This window comes from Harmonia axyridis, chromosome 5 (assembly GCF_914767665.1).
Source record: "Harmonia axyridis chromosome 5, icHarAxyr1.1, whole genome shotgun sequence".
Lineage (NCBI taxonomy): Eukaryota > Metazoa > Arthropoda > Insecta > Coleoptera > Coccinellidae > Harmonia > Harmonia axyridis.
The window spans coordinates 32,654,348-32,673,352 of record NC_059505.1 but is presented as its reverse complement, the minus strand read 5'-3'; the positions used below and the strand labels follow the sequence as shown (position 1 = coordinate 32,673,352).

Below are 19,005 nucleotides of genomic sequence, written 5' to 3'. Positions count from 1 at the left end.
GAATTTGCTGAATTAATTCATCAGATTTAGTGCTCATTCGTGAATATTGAAAGAAATTCAAAAATGATTTGTGCGAGCAGAGGAAGCAGCGTATAAAAAATTTAGGGATGCTTGGAAGGTTCGATTTTCCCATTTGGATCTATGCCATTTTACAGGGTGTTATTATTCTGCAACCTGAATACATCTGGTATGAAAATAATTCCGACCTATTCCTACAATACAACTCACTCAGTTTCAATTTTGTCATTTGCTTGACGTTTGACGAAAAAATTTAAAATTGGGCCACATTTAGGGGGTCTGTATCTGCACAGGGAATGCTCAAAAAATTATATAAATATCTCTTTTTCGGATGAAATCTTTCATTTCAATGAATTTTACAAATTTTTCAAAAACTAATGGTGCATCAATACTCGGTTTTCTATGAATATTGCGTCTTTTTGGTATTTTTTTTGATTTTGATCGGCCAACCCTGCAAGTTACCGAAAATATTCGAAATGAATAATCAAATTGTCTGAAAGATATTGTTCAGTTCAGAGGTTCATCGGATTTTCTGAAGATATGATTTTCATGAAATTTTGAATGAATATTCGTTTCACTCTTTCACTACTATTTCCATATTTCTGTTCGATGGAATAAGTACTTCCACGATTATGGACAACAACAAAAATTGCATATGAGTATAACTCCGGAACAAAAGCTCTGCTCGAAATTCGAAAATAACTGTCATTTCGGTGAGATAATAACCAGTTGTTGCCTTAAAATGAGCTCACAAAAATCATTTTCGAAAGATTTTTTCATTATTATATTATACACATAGCAAGTATTTCCACAAAATATCCTCATTAATTTTTGTCGAATTCTAGGCAACCGAGAGAAGTAAGACTACCTTCAACCAAATTCAACTCGAAGGTATTCTTAAATTCACTCTCTTATTTAGGAAACAAATGAGTTTTTTCATACTCCACAAAACGAAATACAGGAAAAGATTAAATTAAACTCCGAAAAATGCGGATAGCAAAAAACACCCGCATCAATTATGAAATAATTCGTCGTTTCTGAGGAACGAAACGATTTGAGTCTTCTCGAATCGAACAAGAACAGCAGATGCCTTGTTGCTCCCCATTTCATTTTTCATTGGAAGCTTGAAATATTGTTCTCCTAATTGGAGAGTGCGGAACCCCCTTGTTCTCGGCGTAGCGCGTTCAGAATTGAACGATGCGATGCAAGAATAAATAAACGATGCCGAATTATATATATCTGGGAAGTTCCCCGAAACTTTGAAGTTTCAGATAAAGCGTTAAACTGTGATGAATGAGTAGCATGGCTAACAAGTCAAAAAGTTTTCGTGTTTTTACCACTTTCCCGTTTCCTTTAATATCTGCGAATGCTGAGCATAAATTCTGAATACTTTATGGACGCCATTACCGAAATTGTGATGCCTGTAATATAGAGAATATTTCTCAAATAAAATATTAACAAGCCATAAAATTTCCATGGAAGTTAGCAGATACGGCCCAGTCGAAGAAATATGCTGAAGCCGAAGTTGAAACCTGTTTTGACTGGGCTCTTTGAATAAGTGCTACGGACTTGTGAATTATTCACATTGTCTTATTCATCAGTGGAATAATTTCGGAGAGGGAAGTGGCAAAATCGCTGAAGAAGGAGCAAAATGGATGTGATGGATTTGAAATTCCATTTCTGTTTTATGTTTCGCTGCCTTGTCAACATTAAATCTGCTAACTTTGAATGAGAATTCCAAGGAAAACACTTGCTCTCCGGTTTGAGTTATTTTAGAATTATTGTTGTGGAATACCTATTGACGAATATTCTTGTGGATCCATTGGTGGCATTTACTATCATTGATTTATGTTTCAAAATCCTTATTTGTTTCTCTCACACTAATTGAATTATATTCAATCAATCTGGAGGTCAATATACTACTCAAGTATTACTTCAACAAGTTTCGGGCTTAACCAGTAAAAACAATTTTTTTTGAATATTTAAAAATTCGTCAGAAATTTCGTACAAAAGTGATACATTATAACTTCAACGCTCCTTCTCCATTGGAGATTCACACATTGACTTGATATTCGAGCTAATTGACTTGGCTTGAAATCAAGTCAAGTTTAAGTCAAGTAGTATTTTTTCAATGTCAAGTATTTATTTGTCAATACTTGAAAAATCAAGAACTTTCTATCAAGCCACTTGATTCTTAGCAGTTTTGTTGTGTTGTATGGAGCTCGATGTCAACTCACCTGTTTATCATTTGAAGATGATTATTTAGTGTAAACTCGCATGAGTCAAGTCAAGTAATAAATAACTGAAATCGAACCAAGTTCAAGTATGTGATTCTCCAAGTCGAGAAGTTGGTTAACATATCAAGCTACTTGACTTGATAAGTTTAATACATCATCTGTTGAAAAATTAGTCTTTGCTTTCGAAATAGACTTCAACCTCGGAAATAACTTCTTCATTACAGTCAAATTTCTTTACCTGGAGAATTCTTTTGAGGTCTGCAAAAAGCCAGCAATCTATTGTCAAACATTAGACAGCTCAAACATTGTTCAGAATAGAAGATGAAAAATACTTAATATCTTTGCTACAGTTGCGTCTAAATATTGAGCTTTGATATCAATTCTCAAGTTTCACGTCAATCGTCTCATCAGGACTATATTTTTTTTTCTTTATCCTGCATTAATTTTTTATGGTTAAAGATTATGCTCTTTCGTTTCCACGAGAAAATTTTCTAAAAAAAGATATACAAAATATGGCGTAGAAATGAGAAACAGGGTGTTATAATACTATCAAAGTGATTGATTTTCCAAGTTTCTTATCTGAAATAGAACCCCTGAAACTATGATGAAGGATTTGTAGTCAAATTTAATTCTTCTGTAAATCTTTTGATTCCACTGAGAGCATAATCTGAGATTAAAAGCCAAATTGAATTATTGAAAACTCTGTAATCCTATAGAACTAAAATCACATTCTCGAAATGTTGGCATCAACTGCAATTCGTTGAAAATTTAACGTTCATCATCATGAAACATTCAAATGAACAGCCCAACTAAATTAGAACTTGCTTATCCTCGGAAATCACACGAAACCAAAACAGTCATCATTACCATCATAAATTCGTCCGTTATTGAGTTTTTGGACCTCGCAGTAGATATTTCGTTATGTTCGAACAACATTAAATCATAACGAATTTGCGCGCCGAGGTGTGCAAATCGACAATGAATTTCCAGGAGAGGAGTTCCCCAATTAGACCATTGCTAATTGGCCGATGATTGCGATGGTCGGCAGTCGACCGGACTAATGCAAAGACTGCACCGGACCGACAGTTCAATACGATCTCTGAATGTCAATTCGTTTTATAATTCGGAATTGGCCGCGCGATGGAATAGCAATGCGGTTCGAATATTCTTAATTGATTTTTTCACGAACTGGAAGAATTTTATTAGATTTCGTGCTTTGAAGTGAACCACTTTGTCTTTTATTTCATAAGTCATTACGTCCACCTATTATCATTATTATTATTTCACCGAATCGGAGTCGTTACGGTTCTGTAAGCCTACCGAGAACTGCGACAATTTTTTTGTTTTGTTATTAACCCTACATATTCATATTATTAATTCGTGAGTATCCAGAACTGGCCCACGTGAGTGGTTCTTATGCCAGTCAGCACCGGGAATTCGCACCCTATGTATTCTACTGTGTCTTCTTCCTTTCCACAGTGTCTGCACATCTCATCTGCTGACTTACCCATGCGGTACCAAAGGTATTTGCACTGACAGTGTCCTGTCAGCAGTTCTACTATTACCCGAAGCTCAGCTCATGGTAGCTTCAGGAGCTTTCTGCTGTAGGTCGGTGAAAGAATTACAATTTTCTTCGCCTGCGCGAAAGTATTCCTCCAGAGGGTTTTCCTATTGTTAGACCGCTGCCTTGTATTAGTATTTTTCAAGCCCACAGTAGGGCCCAGAACCAACAGGTGTTAAACTCGATGCCCTTTTTTCAAGCTCATCGACTTTTTCATCCTTCAAAACCACAATGGCTCGGTAACCATTGAAGAGTTACACTATTGCCTCTAGCCAGTTGCTTTATGATATTAGGGCACTCCAATGTCGGTAGATATCTCTGGCTATATTATTCCAGGTATCTCAGCGTGGTCTGGCCTCCACCTACCTTATTATTCGAACTAAGAAAGATGGACAGTCTCTGTAAAAGATAAAGTGACAATATATGTATGTCGTTCCATGTTGAACGTAGGACTTATAAAATAATCTAAGACTCGAAGTCAATCTGCAAAGCTAGCGGTTGGATATCCTAGAGTTCTTCAAAAAACAATAAATTTGGCTTCTCTTGACCCTCAATTTCTCAATCCAGACTCGACTCTTTGTTTCGAAATCTTGAAATGCATCTGTTGAAGCTTGGTACTAAACAGAAAAACATTGTATCGAACTGGCCTTGGATATAATGATCTAATAATCTATAGATGGCAGTGCTCAGCACTGACTGAAACATCAGAGAGAAAAAGTGATCATGTGATCACTAGGGATGGGACAAAGATTTTTTGAACATCGATTAATTGGGCCTTGGGTCACGAGGTGTAATCATCATGCGTCGCACCTTTCTGTTAGAGTCCATTTCTCTCTCTTTATGCGCTATCTGGCCTAGACCTATTGAGTCGTATGTTATCATCAGAATAATTCTATCAAATGTTTTATGATAATGCGACAATAACAGATCAGCAGAGAACTTTGGCAATATAATTCCAACTTCCTTAGCGTTTCCTTAGCACATTATACAGCCATAACAAGGTACATATCATTCATATCTATGACATTTATGTAGCTCGTTCGAGTTTATTACAACTGTCGACCACAGATCACCCCGACCTTACACCCAATCCAAGGTCGAACTAATTACATAAGAAGATATCAAATCGTCAGTATAACGACCTGATAACCCTGAATAGCAGCTCCAGACAGGATCATCTCGCAGTTGATTACAAGATACCCGTCGCGTTACATTTAATATCATTCCTCATAAAGGGACAGATAAAGTATAACGTTCACCTAATTATCCGACTGTATGATAACCCAAGAATGGCCCATTTTCCATTGAACACTCATTGCAGAAGAGGCATCAGGCGGCTCGCATTGGATTGAGGCAAATTCGCCTCATAAGTCCCACCATTATGTTATTATTATTATTTGAACTGGGGTCGTTGTGGCTGGATAATCCTTCCAGGAACTGCGACCATGAAGATCTTTTGTTCTCTACCTTACTTATTCATGCAAATCCAAGGAGGTGATCAATGACGTTGATAAAACTGACAATCTCCTTAGGGGCCATCTTCGGGTAACTAGGACCGGCTTCTCCATATGAATGGTTCTTGGGCAAGCCAGCTCTGGACACTTACATACCATGTGTTCGGCTCTTTCTGCTTCTGATCCACAGAGCCTGCAAATCTCATCTGCTGACTTTTCCATTCAACAAATGATGTGTGTACCGACAGTTCCCTGTTAGCAGTCCCACTTTCACCTGAAACTCGGCTCGTGACAGCTTCAAGAGCTTTCTGGGTAGTTAGGTGAGTCATTTCTTGACCTAGGAGTGTTTGTCCAGTGGATTATCCTGTTATTCAACTCCCATTGCTCGACCGCAGCTTTATATTGGTCTTTTCCCAGCCCACAGAAAGCCTCAGGTCCAGCAGGTGTCAACCTTGATGCACTTTTTGCAAGTTCATCGATTTTTTCAATTCATTCAACACCACAGTGCCCTGGTATCCATAGTAGAGTCATAGAAGATATCAAATCGTCAGTATAACGACCTGATAACCCTTCAAAGCAGCTCCAGACAGGGTCGTCTTGTAGTTGATTACAAGAAACCCGTCGCGTTACGTTTAATATCATTCCTCATAGAGCGACAGATAAAGTATAACGTTCACCTAATTATCCGACTCTATGATAATCCAAGAGTGGCCCATTTTCCATTAAACACTCACTGCAGAAGAGACACCAGGCGGCTTGCATTGGATTGAGGCAAATTCGCCTCATAAATCTCATCATTAGGTTATTATTATTATTATTATTTGAACTGGGGTCGTTGTGACTCGATAAGCCTTCCAGGAACTGCGACCATGAATATCTTTTGTTCCCTACCTTACTCATTCATGCAAATCCAAGGAGGTGATCAATGACGTTGATGAAACTGACAACCTCCTTAGGGGCTATCTTTCGGGTATCTAGGACCGGCTTCTCCATACGAATGGTTCTTAGGCCAGCCAGCTCTGAACACTTGCATACCATGTGTTCGGCTCTTTCTGCTTCTAACCCACAGAGCCTGCAAATCTCATCTGCTGACTTTCCCATTCAACAAATGATGTGTGTACCGACAGTGCCCCGTCAGCAGTCCCACTATCACCTGAAACTCAGCTCGTGACAGCTTCAAGAGCTTTCTGGGTAGGTAGGTGAGTCGTTACGAATTTCTGGAACTGAGTAAGTCCAGGAGTGTTTGTCCAGTGGGTTATCCTGTTATTCAACTCCCATTGCCGGACCGCAGCTTTATATTGGTCTTTTCCTAGCCCACAGAAAGGATCAGGTTCAGCAGGTGTCAACCTTGATGCAATTTTTGCAAGTTCATCGACTTTTTCAATTCCTTCAACACCACAGTGCCCTGGAATCCATAGTAGAGTCATGGAAGATATCGAATCGTCAGTATAACTACCTGATAACCCTTCAAAGCAGCTCCAGACAGGGTCGTCTTGCAGTTGATTAAACCCGTCGCGTTACATTTAATATCATTCCTCATAAACCTACAGATAAAGTATAACGTTCACCTAATTATCCGACTGTATGATAACCCAAGTATGGCCCATTTTCCATTGAACACTCACTGCAGAAGAGACACCAGGCGGCTCGCATTGAATTGAGGCAAATTCGCCTCATAAATCTCCCAGTAATGTTAATAACATTTTAACGGCAGTTCTCGCAGGGTAAACTTGGAGGATTATGCTCCTAAATGCCCCCACGTGTAGTGCGTTAATTTTCCGCAGCTTCAGCACGCAGACGTCTAATAACGAAATGCCACAATTATTTTAATAAGGGAGGGGGTTAATCGTCACGCTCCATGCCGACTATCTTGTTAACCGGCCTAAGCAGGAACGCTCATGTCCCAATTTGCAGTTTCTTATTCTAGGGGGTGCAGCTGGTGCCTTCAGGACGTGTTTATGAAGATTGGAAAGGGTGGGGTTCACTTACTTAGGTGATTGTTAATTGGTGATATTGAAGGGATGTTTTGGTCTCGACTTTCTTCAATCTTCAGAGTATTCTCAGATTGTTACATACTAACCACTTAAGGAATTGGAAACTTTGACGAGGCGTTCTCAACCAACTGTTATGGTGTGCCCCTGCCTTAAAGGATTGCGGTATCATCCTGGACTATTGATAGAATAAGCAGTGTGCTAATCCCGCGATCCATGTTTCATACCCCTCTCAACTCCATAGCGGAAAGTAGTGACTAGTAGGTTGGATTTAAGTTCCATGCGGTGCCGTTCTTCCGAGAATTCCGCAGCTTTCAACGTCATCTCTTGAGATAGCAAAGAGTCACCCAAAAAATTGAAAATTCAAAAATTGCCTGAAATAAACCAGCCAGGGTTTGAAAGATGAGTATTTCGTCGTTGGTCGATGTTCTCTATATGTCTATTAATTTTTTATTTTTTGTTCTCATTTTATTTTATATTTGTTTTTCATTGGGTCAATTTGGAACTGAAAATACTGAAACGTAATTACACGTAAGATGTCCTGCAAGGTGAATTGCTGAATCCAGATTTCTAAAAGACTATTGCAGCTTTTTTATGGTTATAATAATTCCATCAACTCGAAATCTTGCACGAAGCTTCGAATTATTATTCCATATCATAAAGAGAATTTTCATGTCGATCGAATATGCATTTTTGAAATAAACAAAAAACTTCAGTCTTACTTTTGACCCAAAATCTAACTGCTGCAGTCAAGATCCATACCTACCCTGAAAAGATTAGCCTTCCAGTACGTGGTGCATCTTTGACATTCAAATTATCGGAACGTAATTGACGAGAACAAACTTGCGTGTGATTGTTATAGTCTATAAATTCTATTCACAACAGTAAAATGAATCTTATTGTTTCTTCGCTAGAATCTGAGTCACCTAATCACAAAATTATCAGAAAAGTTTTTGTAGTACCTACGAAATCTCATCATTATAACTGCATCTAGTGGAGCCCGATCAAACTTGTACAACTCGAGATACAGATATCTAAAGCCATATTTTAGTAAAATAATGGATTTCTTTTTACTTCACCTAATAGAAGAAATACCCCGAAAAATTTTGTAAATTATTTCCACGTGGAAATGTAAAATTTCATTCTGAATTCATAACATTGAGCTCTATAAGATAAACAAACATTTCCTAGTATTCTTCCTACAAATCCTCTGTGGTGGAAGCAGCTCGCTCAATTTCCTAAATATTCATGAGTCTTTCAATATTATTTCAGCGCACGGTAAATGGAAACAAACGTTTGAAAGGACCATGTTATGGAACACGCCTCCAGATTGTTTTCTACTTTATGAGCATTGCACAAAGCACTTGTTTATTTTGTGAAATTATTATTCTGTAGGGGAAGGCTTTTATCTCCAACAGTATGGACGTGTTTTCATTAGAATCCTTGGCTATGTTTTTGGTGTAGTTGAAGAATAGAGGAAATATTTGATTGGGACAAACATTTCGCGAAGAAGGTTACAATGGAGTTGTAACGAGATGAAATTATCGACATTACATGAATTGGTGTGAAGAATGAGTAAAAGAGTACAAATACCTATATAGAGAGACACAAATGGGTGTCGAATAAAATATTACTTTGTATGTTTTTCCTTTCCTGAAAGGCTGAAAATAATATCAAATTGGAGAGACACAGAACTGTTTACAGTGTGAAAACTACTATGACAACACAAATTTCTTTTTTTTTACCAATATGTTGAAAACTATCTGAAATAATACTACAGTTAGAATAAAGTAGTTGAGAAGTGAAGAATTATTTTCATCAGAGATGAAAAAATGAGAGAAAAATTCTAGAAAAATCACATAGACGTATAACTTTACCGCTGGTTTTTTTTCGAAATTCGAGGCTTAATTGTAAGAAATGAGTAAAACATTTATGATTCATATTATTATAAGTATATTATTTTTTTTTATTATATCATATATGATTTACATATTTGGTAAGATGTACAAATTTCATCACTTTCTGTAGGGGAAGTAGAAAAAATATTTTACCTCAATAGAAAATATCGATAATAATATAATAATATTATAGATAATAATCCCAATTTTCAGAATTCAAATGAATCTATTTCTCCAGCAACGTCTTATAGGATCTCAAACTAAGGACATCCTGTATTTTGTCGCATCGATTCAATTTTCCACCCAATTAAAAAGGGGTGGTTATCCGAAAGTAATCGAGACGAAGAAACTTCCAAGACAGATAAAGAAATCAAAGCACATTGAAAATCCCGAATCAAAGATCCAATACTTAATTGCTATGCCCATATTTTATGCAGATCCGGGAGTTAACATGCTTCCAACCCCCCTATCCCTCTACACCCCCACCTCCCTCGATCAATATTCGCCGTTTAGCAGATAAGGGGTGTTAAATCGTCTCGGGGAAGTTTTTGAAAAGTCCCGATATCCCGAAAAACTTCCCGGATTCCTATTCGATTAAAAAGTTTCGCACTTGCCGTTGATTTAATGACGGCCGGGCAGAGATGCTAATTCAGTTTGAGGGCACCTTGGAGAGCGGAAACAGAAAATTGAGTTTCCCGAAATAACAATAGGTGATAAATTGGAGATCGGCAGACGCCCAGACTGAAAGATCCAAATTTGGTTTAATTGATGGATAAAAGACGACGTTTGGATGTATTAATTCAAATTATATCAGAACATAATAGATAGGAGTCTGAACAACATTCATTCTCTTGTGATTTTCGGCTTACTCGGTTGGAATAATATCATTAATGTCTATCGATTCTCAATGTTATATAGCAAGGATTTACTAGTTTTTGATGAAAAATAGGATGGAGTAGCTTGAAGTAACAATGAACACTACTCCACCTTTCAAGTCTTATATGCAAGATCATAACCGAATTGTATATTCTAAAGAAAGACGATCAGCAAAATACAGAACCACTTTGGGTGTTCCTCAAGGATCGGTGATGGGACCTTTTTATTTTTAATTTATGTTGACGACTGAATGTTTAACTTTGTCGTGAATGATCAAATCTTATTTGCCAGTAATAGAACTTTTTCGAACAAGGCTGGCACTAATATTGGATTATATAATATTCCATAAGGGATCCAGTTTATTTTGTATTAATTCAAATTATATCAGAACAGTATGGATTGGAGTTTAAACAACATTCATCCTCTTTGATTTCCGGCTTACTTAGTTGAAATAATATCATTAGTATATATCGATTCTTAATATAATATAGCAAGGATTTACTAATTATTGATGAAGAGCAGAATGGAGTAGTTTGAAGTGACAATAATCAATACTTCTACTTTCTAGTCTCATCTACAAGATAGTAACCAAATTGTATATTCTAAAGAAAAAAGATCAGCAAAAAACAGAACCACCTTAGGTGTTCCTCAAGGATCGGTGATGGGACCTTCTTTATTTTTTATTTATATTAACACGTGGATGTTTAACTTTGTCGCGAATAATCAAATCATATTTGCCGATTTTAGAACATTTTCGAACAAGGCTGACACTAATTGTAATCGAGAGAATAAAAAAGAAAATTGAGTTTACCGAAATAACAATAGGTGATAAATTGGAGATCGGGAGACGCCCCGACTGAAAGATCCAAATTTGGTTTAATTGATGGATAAAAGACGACGTTTAGATGAGTTATATTGAATCTGGGACGGTTCCCTGCAGGAAACGCCTGTTTGTTTTGTATTAATTCAAATTATATCAGAACATAATGGATGGGAGTCTGAACAACATTATTCCTCTTGTGATTTTCGGCTTACTCGGTTGGAATAATACCAACTATCGATTCTCAATGTAATATAGCCAGGATTTACTAGTTCTTGATGAAGAGGAGGATGGAGCAGCTTGAAGTAACAATAATCACTACTCCACCATTCAAGTCTCATCTACTAGATTGTAATCGACCTTGTGTGTTACTCAAGGATCGGTGATGGGACCTTTTTCATTTTTAATTTATATTGACGATTGTATGTTTAACTTTGTGGCGAATGCTAAAATCTTCTTTGCCGATGATAGAACATTATTGAAAAAGACTGGCCATATTATTGTCCCACCATTTATTCGTCTGAAGAAAACCCTGAATATGCACATGTTCAACGGACACAAAATGTTCAGCAGATTACCCAAGCATTTTAAAACGCTATCCTGTGCAGGCTTCAAGAAGAGATAAAAAATTCTGGTGAAAGGTTTTCTTTTCAGTGGAAGAATTTATGAATCACAAGTTCTAATGAACCCTTAGTAATTAATTTCACATTTCAGTATGTTTGTCTATACAAGTATTAGTATATAGATATTTGAGTTCTCATTTTTCGTTAATTTTTTCTACGTTGGCCAAGTTTGATTTGAATTTTGTATTGTTTTCATTGAAGAAGAATATGATGTTTATGAAAAAAGCAAAACTGTGCTGCATTAGATAATGAATGAGAATAAGTATGATTTGAAAGTTGGTATATTAAGAGAATAACCGTAAATTTCTAATATAAATTTGCCTACAATTGTCGAATTCCACAATTTATGTATGAAAAAATTATATTGAAAACTTGCATATGCCTTCTTCATTTCCTAAAATAATTTTCAATTCATTTATTTTTTACAGGTGAGAAACAACTCAATCAGTATAAAAAAGACAACATAATCAAGGCAGATGAAATTCGAAGGCATCATAACTACTATTTGAGGAACTCGAAAGGTTTGGAAGATTTAATTTATGTGTTTTTGTTATAAGAAGATCTAGTTAGTAAAATATAAAAAGTTCCAGATTTAGTTTTCAATATTATCTCACTCAAGTATTCTTCTTCTTTCAATGTATTATAATTTGGACCCAAAACATTTCATGTCCACTTGACTAAAAATTAGTAAAAGTATATTCCTTCCATTGGTCTGAAGATTCATTTCCTTGTGAGGTCATATTGTACTTGATTTTCACAGGATTTTAGGAAAGTGGGTTATATAAAACAAAATGCAACTAATGCCAACGTTTCGCGGATATATTTCCACTTCTTCAGGGCTACAAGAGATAAATTTACGAAGATTAAATAATGTACAATTATTTGTTCAGTTAACATTGAATTATCAATTTCTCAAACTGCTTCGAAACAAATTCTAAACACACTTATACAATAAAAGATTATAAAAATTTATTGATCTGAATACATATTAAAATTCATAATTCGATTTTTTTTATATTCATCTTATTATGGAATTGACTAAAACACTACCAATTAACTCGTAAAACCTTACGAAAGTTGAAACTTATGTTTTCCACATAAATAATCTCAATATGAGCTTGTTGAGCAAATTGAAACAGAAATAAACATCAATTAGGAGAATTTTGTCGTTGGATTTAGTTTTGTATAACCCACTTTCCTAAAATTCTGTGAAAATCAAGTACAATATTCCTTCCATTGTTCTAATTTTCTTTGAATTCTTCAGTAATCTCGGTTGCTACTATAATTTCTTATGGTCATTTGACTTTGCGTATCCTGTAAATGTAACAAAGTACCAAATATGTATTACCCTCAAAAAGTTTATCGATTCACATTGGACATAATAGGACAAGAGTATAAGAAATACTATTCACTCAATCCCAAATGAAAACCACATTATCTAAGTTAAATTTCAAGGTTAAAAATTTCAGAATAAAATAATCAATTAACAACAATTGAAACAAAAATAGTCAACAGCTTGATGAAAAATCCTAAATATTTTTTCCAAAAACAGCATATCATTTATAGAGTTTGTATCGCCATCATGATACATTAAGTAAAAACCACTACCACTTAATGTACTATAAAATAGATAGGGAAAACGGTCGGAAGCGTGTTAAGTTCCCATCCCGCTCATCATATCGTTATAAAGCAACTTTTCTGATCACAATAAAACGGAACTGCAGGTCTCTGATAGCACTCATCAAGCTCAACTTCCAAAACTCCATCAAGCTGGATGTGGTGTCTGTTGTGTCTTACTTCGACCGACGTATGGTGGCAGCAGCATCTCAGAATAAATGAATATTGAACAAACTTCCGCGATACAAAGCGAGTGGGTAACTACACCTTAATTGACTTTTATTAACAATTAGACCGAGCAAATTAAGTTAATTTTGGCTCGTGAACCAACAGCATGAACTTGGTTCTGTTAAACTTGGTGAACTATTTTGGAACGTTTGCCAGTGTGTTTTAGTCTCATATTGAATCTAGGAGGTCAGGATCGGATTTTGGTTATAATGGGGCCTCATGTTCAGTCTGAATTAATCAGATTATACTTGAGATGGTAGTAGAGTATAAACGGATCTTGAAAAGGTCAAACCATTACTGGATTTTTTTCCTGAAGCTTTTTTTTTTGAGGTCTGCAAAAGGCCAATAATCAGTGGGGGCCAGATCTGGAGAATAAGCTTGATGGTCGAGCAGTTGAAAGCGCAAATCGTTCAATTTGACCATGCTCTCTTTAGCTAAGGAATATACTTATGAATCCACGTGTCACCCAGTGTCACATATTGATTAAAAAATTTATTCTTATTCCGTTTGGACAACTCCAAACAACGTTCTGAATTGACGATGCCTGTCACAATAAAAGGATTATTTGTAGCATTGTCTTGATGAAAGAGATATTTCAAGGTTATTCCTTGAAAAAAAATTTTCAGGATAGAAATGACTCTTCTGAAAAAATTAGGAAAGCACTGTTTCATAACACAGGTATTCTTTTAGTATAAGATTGAAATTTCATTCCCCACGCCTCGACTATAATTTCTTATTGTCCATTTAGGAGAGTTTTTCTCTTTTACATGAAACTAGTTTCCTCTATTTGATTTTTTGAGAGAGATATTTCCTCTGGTCTTTCTTGTTGAAAATTGTATTATCTTTCTTAATTCTCTCTTGTCTCTATTGTCTTCTCTATTTGTTTGTTTACTATTTTCTCAATAGTTCAATACTTCTCTGATTTGTTGGTTGCTTATATACCATAGGCGCCAACCTCTGTTCTGACGTTTTTCCTCCGAAGTAGATTGCAATTTTCTTCGTCGTATTCACTTTGAATATCCATTTCTTGAAATATACTTACCCATACAAGTTGATTCACTGTGATGACCGTTAACATAAAACTAATCATAACTTTGTGTGAAAACTTATATATTGGGGTCTGAGATAATGATCTCTCTCCCTAAAATATTTTCAAACCTATACAACCTCTACATCCTACAATGTTTATCATATTGAATGATAACACTGATGAATTAATCATTTTGCTTCTACGAAATACCGAAATCTGCGAATAGGGTGAAACGTTGGATAAAATTTGCATGAAATAGTAGCAATGAACACACGGAAGATCATTGCCTTGGAAATTACCGAAACGTATGTCGTAATCAACACCACTCCACCTCCGACTTTATTGAAGACGAAATGCGTCAAATGCTTCACTCTCCACCTCACTTTGAACCTTCTCCGTTCGTTCCAGCGCCAGCGTGAAATCTCTTCTTCATCACCGACTCCACAATCGAACTCTCGACTTTTACTAACTAACTTTCAACACTCCCCTCCTATAGAGACAACGATAAAGTACCTTCTCCAGAACCGAAACCACGACCCGGAAGTTTCTCAATAGCAAATTCTCCATGTGCAGAAAACATCAGAAATTTTCATTAAGCTGATTACTCCGTCGCTGCTATCCAGAAATGTAAACTTTGACCCGTTCCTTTTCATTCGTCGACATTTGTGAGATTTTCAACTATTTCAATTAGGTTAGGAGAATTCGAAGGAGTTAATTTAATTGGTTGGTCGTGCAAAGATTCGGGGATTCACAGACAGCCGATTGGTAGGCTTGGGGCCTTTGCGGTTAGGTTTTTCGAACTGTAGGTTCATTTAAATTATACAGCATGCACTACAATTTGAATGGTCATATAAAAGTAGGTTTTGACAATCAAAAAATGTTTTCTAAACATTTTTTTTCGTTTTATATTATTATTAATGAATTATTCTATACTACGTCTCTGAATAAGTCCCACATAAGGAGTTTTCCAATAAGGTTTCATATTGATATTGAAAAATAATACATTATTCAACGAGCGGTAATGTAGGTTATAACTCACGCAGATGAAGTTTGCAGCACGAGCCGCAGGCGAGTGCTGTAATTCATCAAGTGAGTTATGACCATTACCGCAGGTTGAATACTATACTTCATCTACGACTATACCAATAAATACTGAAATACAAGAATAGATAATTAACTTTATTGACAAACCCCAAAAGTTACCTATAAACGTCAAAATTATCAATGTGACCTTCCTGTCCTCAAAAACAATAATGGAATGTTCCTTTTCGGCCAACCGAATAGAAGCACAGAGCCATCTTTTCCGATTTATTGTATAGTAAGATATAGCAGTGAGTTATTATAACTCACGCTGTTTGTTGATAGATACTATTAATTGCTCAAAAGCAGTAGAAAAATGAATATAAAATTCAATATGAGTAGATAAATATACTAAATTTCAAGCGAAATCAAGTTCATTTCAAATCAAAGAGGAAGGTATGCTATTAAAAATGGAGAACGTTGCAGCATCATATCATTGTCATGAAATTTTCCATGATCGATTTGCACATTTGTGGCTGTATGTCCTTGATAACTTCACTAATTCCATCTTTAAGGGTTTGAATGAATTGTGGTCACAGTCGGTCTGAAGGTGTTGAATCATTAGTTTTCTGTGAAAATAAAGGCCTTCCAATCTTTCAATTTCTGGCTATAAAAAGTCATCAATTATAGTATAATTCCCAAGATCGACGAGGAATTGACAAACTCGAGTTTTCTTTAACACTATGGACTACAACAGCAATATTTTCAGTTGTTTTAACTTGTCCAACAGCTCAAATTTTTTGCACCAGTGTCACTAATGCCGGCTGAGAAGGTGCTGCACGAAGACTCAAATATGCTTCAGTTTTGTGAACTGTGACAACAACATTCTCACCATTTTGTAGTGAACCGCCAGTATCATACCACTTTTTTCCTAGTTAGGACTTATCTTCTAAAGATGCGTGTCAAAACATAAAGTTCAATCTGGATCAAGATAATGAAGGTTTAGTGATGCTAGATTGTCATGTCCATTGCTTTTTCGAGAAAAATTGTTTTGTGCCTGAAGGATTCAATTACTTTTCTTACTTTGACGCCACACAAATGTCCCTAAAACCTCAGAATATCATTAATGTTTGAACGTCTTTCTAGATTTGAGATGGTTTTCTCAACAATATCAAGCACACAAGTCAGTAAAATGGACCAGAAGAAAATTCTTGAAAAAAGAATTTGGGTTGCTATAATACAATGATGCAATTCCACAAAAATTACGTTTAATTATGAAAGGATTTCAAGATAATTTTGTGGTATCGAGGTAGATGTTGTTGCTGCAGCTAGTTCAATATTCAAGAAAAACACTTTCAAGTTTCATTCATCTCCAAGAAAAACCTTTGTTTTATAATATAACTTATAATTTTGTAAGAACTTGCGTGAATTCAAACTACGTTTCTAGATGAAATGTTTTATTTGATCCTTTTTATCACCTCTTTTGCACATATGCAAATCTCGATAAGCTTCATTCTATACCAAAGTCAACCATACATGAGCAGACTCATAGAATATATTTACAACAACCTTTGAGTAAGTTCATATGGTTTCATTGATATAATTGATTTAAGTGAGTTTGTGATTGTATAATAATTTTTGAGGGAATATTATATGGCAACCTTTCTTATTCCCTAGTGATTTTATTTCAAAATTCGACATATACTTCATTTCTGAAGTATCTCCTGAAAGTGTTCAGTATGTATACACATTATCTAGAAAAACATTCGAAGAAATATCTAGAATTAACGTCTAACCTCTCCTCAAGCTACTTGTCGAATTGTAGATAACTATAAAAGCAAATAACTACCTGTATATCTTCAGCAATAAAATGAAATTTTTATGAGTTCAACAAAATTGAGCTCAGCAATTTTGTGTCATTCCAACATATCAAGAAGTTAGCTCTTCCATTTTACAAAGAAGAGGCTAAATACTCACCGAGAAAAATTTGGATCGTTTCCTCTTCTTGATGGCTTTATTGTAAAACGCCGTAGACGTTGAATAATGGCGTCAATAAATAATCGCATAAAGAGCCGATAAAACCAATATACTGTTGAGCTTGATAGATAACCTATTCGAATTTGTCGGGTGGCTTTGGACATAGAGATAAGTTATACTCTGAGCACATGCTACAGATAGCCCCATCTGATATGCAAACATGCCACTGCCTCTGCATATCCCTGCTTTACATGCAACACATAGATGTTACACGGGTGTCAGGCTAGCTTCCCTCAGAGACTGGGAGAAAAATATTTTCCGCTAATGAAAAATTGGAATTCGTAGCGGGATGCTGTATATGAAGCTATCTAGATTTTCCGATATATGGTAGTTTATTACTGTTCCTGTATTTGCGGTCTTGACACTGTAAGACCTCCGAACTGTATATATGTGTAGATACAGGATGGTTTACTTTAGTTGTCTTATAATGTGTTTTCTAGAACTACAGAAGTTAAAGGAAAATTATTGAAGATGGATCATATGAATGATAATTGTATTTTTCCATTGTTATCAGACCATCATAACTTCAACTTTCCTGATGCTATGACTATTGAACAAGTGGAAATCTCATTGGAATCTAATGATAATGCTCAATAGAGTATATTTCATTACCAATCCTGAAAATTAGCTTTGCCCTTGCGCGATTGACCAATTCTTCAGCAACACTGGTATATATTCTTAGTGGAATTTCCCAGACCGTTTTGGATGGTTAATTGACCAAAAAGTTTATTGAAGACTTCTAAATTCCTGTTGATCGATTCTTCAGCATTTTTCATGTCTCTTGAGGAGAGCAAATCTCCTTCATTTTCCACCAACATGATTGCTGACGTTGAAGGTTTGAATATTTTACAATTCTTTCCAATATTCCACCAATGGTATTACAGCCTATATGGATATTGGGCAATGCATTTTTCATAGATGAACGCAACAGACCATCTACTCTTCAGATTTTGAGTTCTAAATATTATCAATGAATGTCACACGCTCTGAAGTTACAATCCTCTGTTACGGTAAAAGGTATTGATCTGTGATTTTGGCCATCACTAATAAATATTAACAGAATTATTATTATCAACTGAAGAAAAGAGTAGGGGTTTCAATCCATAAACTCAAAATTACATAAACTGAATGGAATTCATAAACTGTTAAAATAATAAAGAAACCTGCACATATTCAAAGCCACTTAACTGAGTTAATGTCAAACTAACAGTTACTCAATTAAGTAAGAGGCGATTCTGGTCTCAAATGAACTGGTCGAAACGAATTTGAAGGAATTCACCGATTTTGCACCAACATTTGACAACCCATTCCATTAACCGAAAACTCTATTGAAAAGAAAAGTTTGACGTTGTGTGGTCCTGAAATTCTTCTTTGCCAGTTTGATGGCATGGCTGCGTAGTTGGGTGCTGCTTCTCATGTAGAGGTGATCCAGATTCACACCAAAGAACCCATACAAAGCCCAATACGTCACAATAAGATTACCTCTATCTCGCCGATCCCCAAAGGTTTGTAACACCAATCTCAACCGTACGACGCAGCAAACGCTACAAACACGTACAGCAACCCACGATACAACCCACACAGCGCCATCCGTA

The 19,005-nt window shown here is 35.8% G+C and overlaps 1 protein-coding gene across 12 annotated transcripts in view; it reads left to right on the top strand.

Moving 5' to 3' along the window:
- Positions 1 to 19,005, top strand: part of LOC123680809 (disintegrin and metalloproteinase domain-containing protein 11) — a 656,359-nt gene that overhangs the window by 361,672 nt on the left and 275,682 nt on the right. The window lies entirely within an intron of this gene.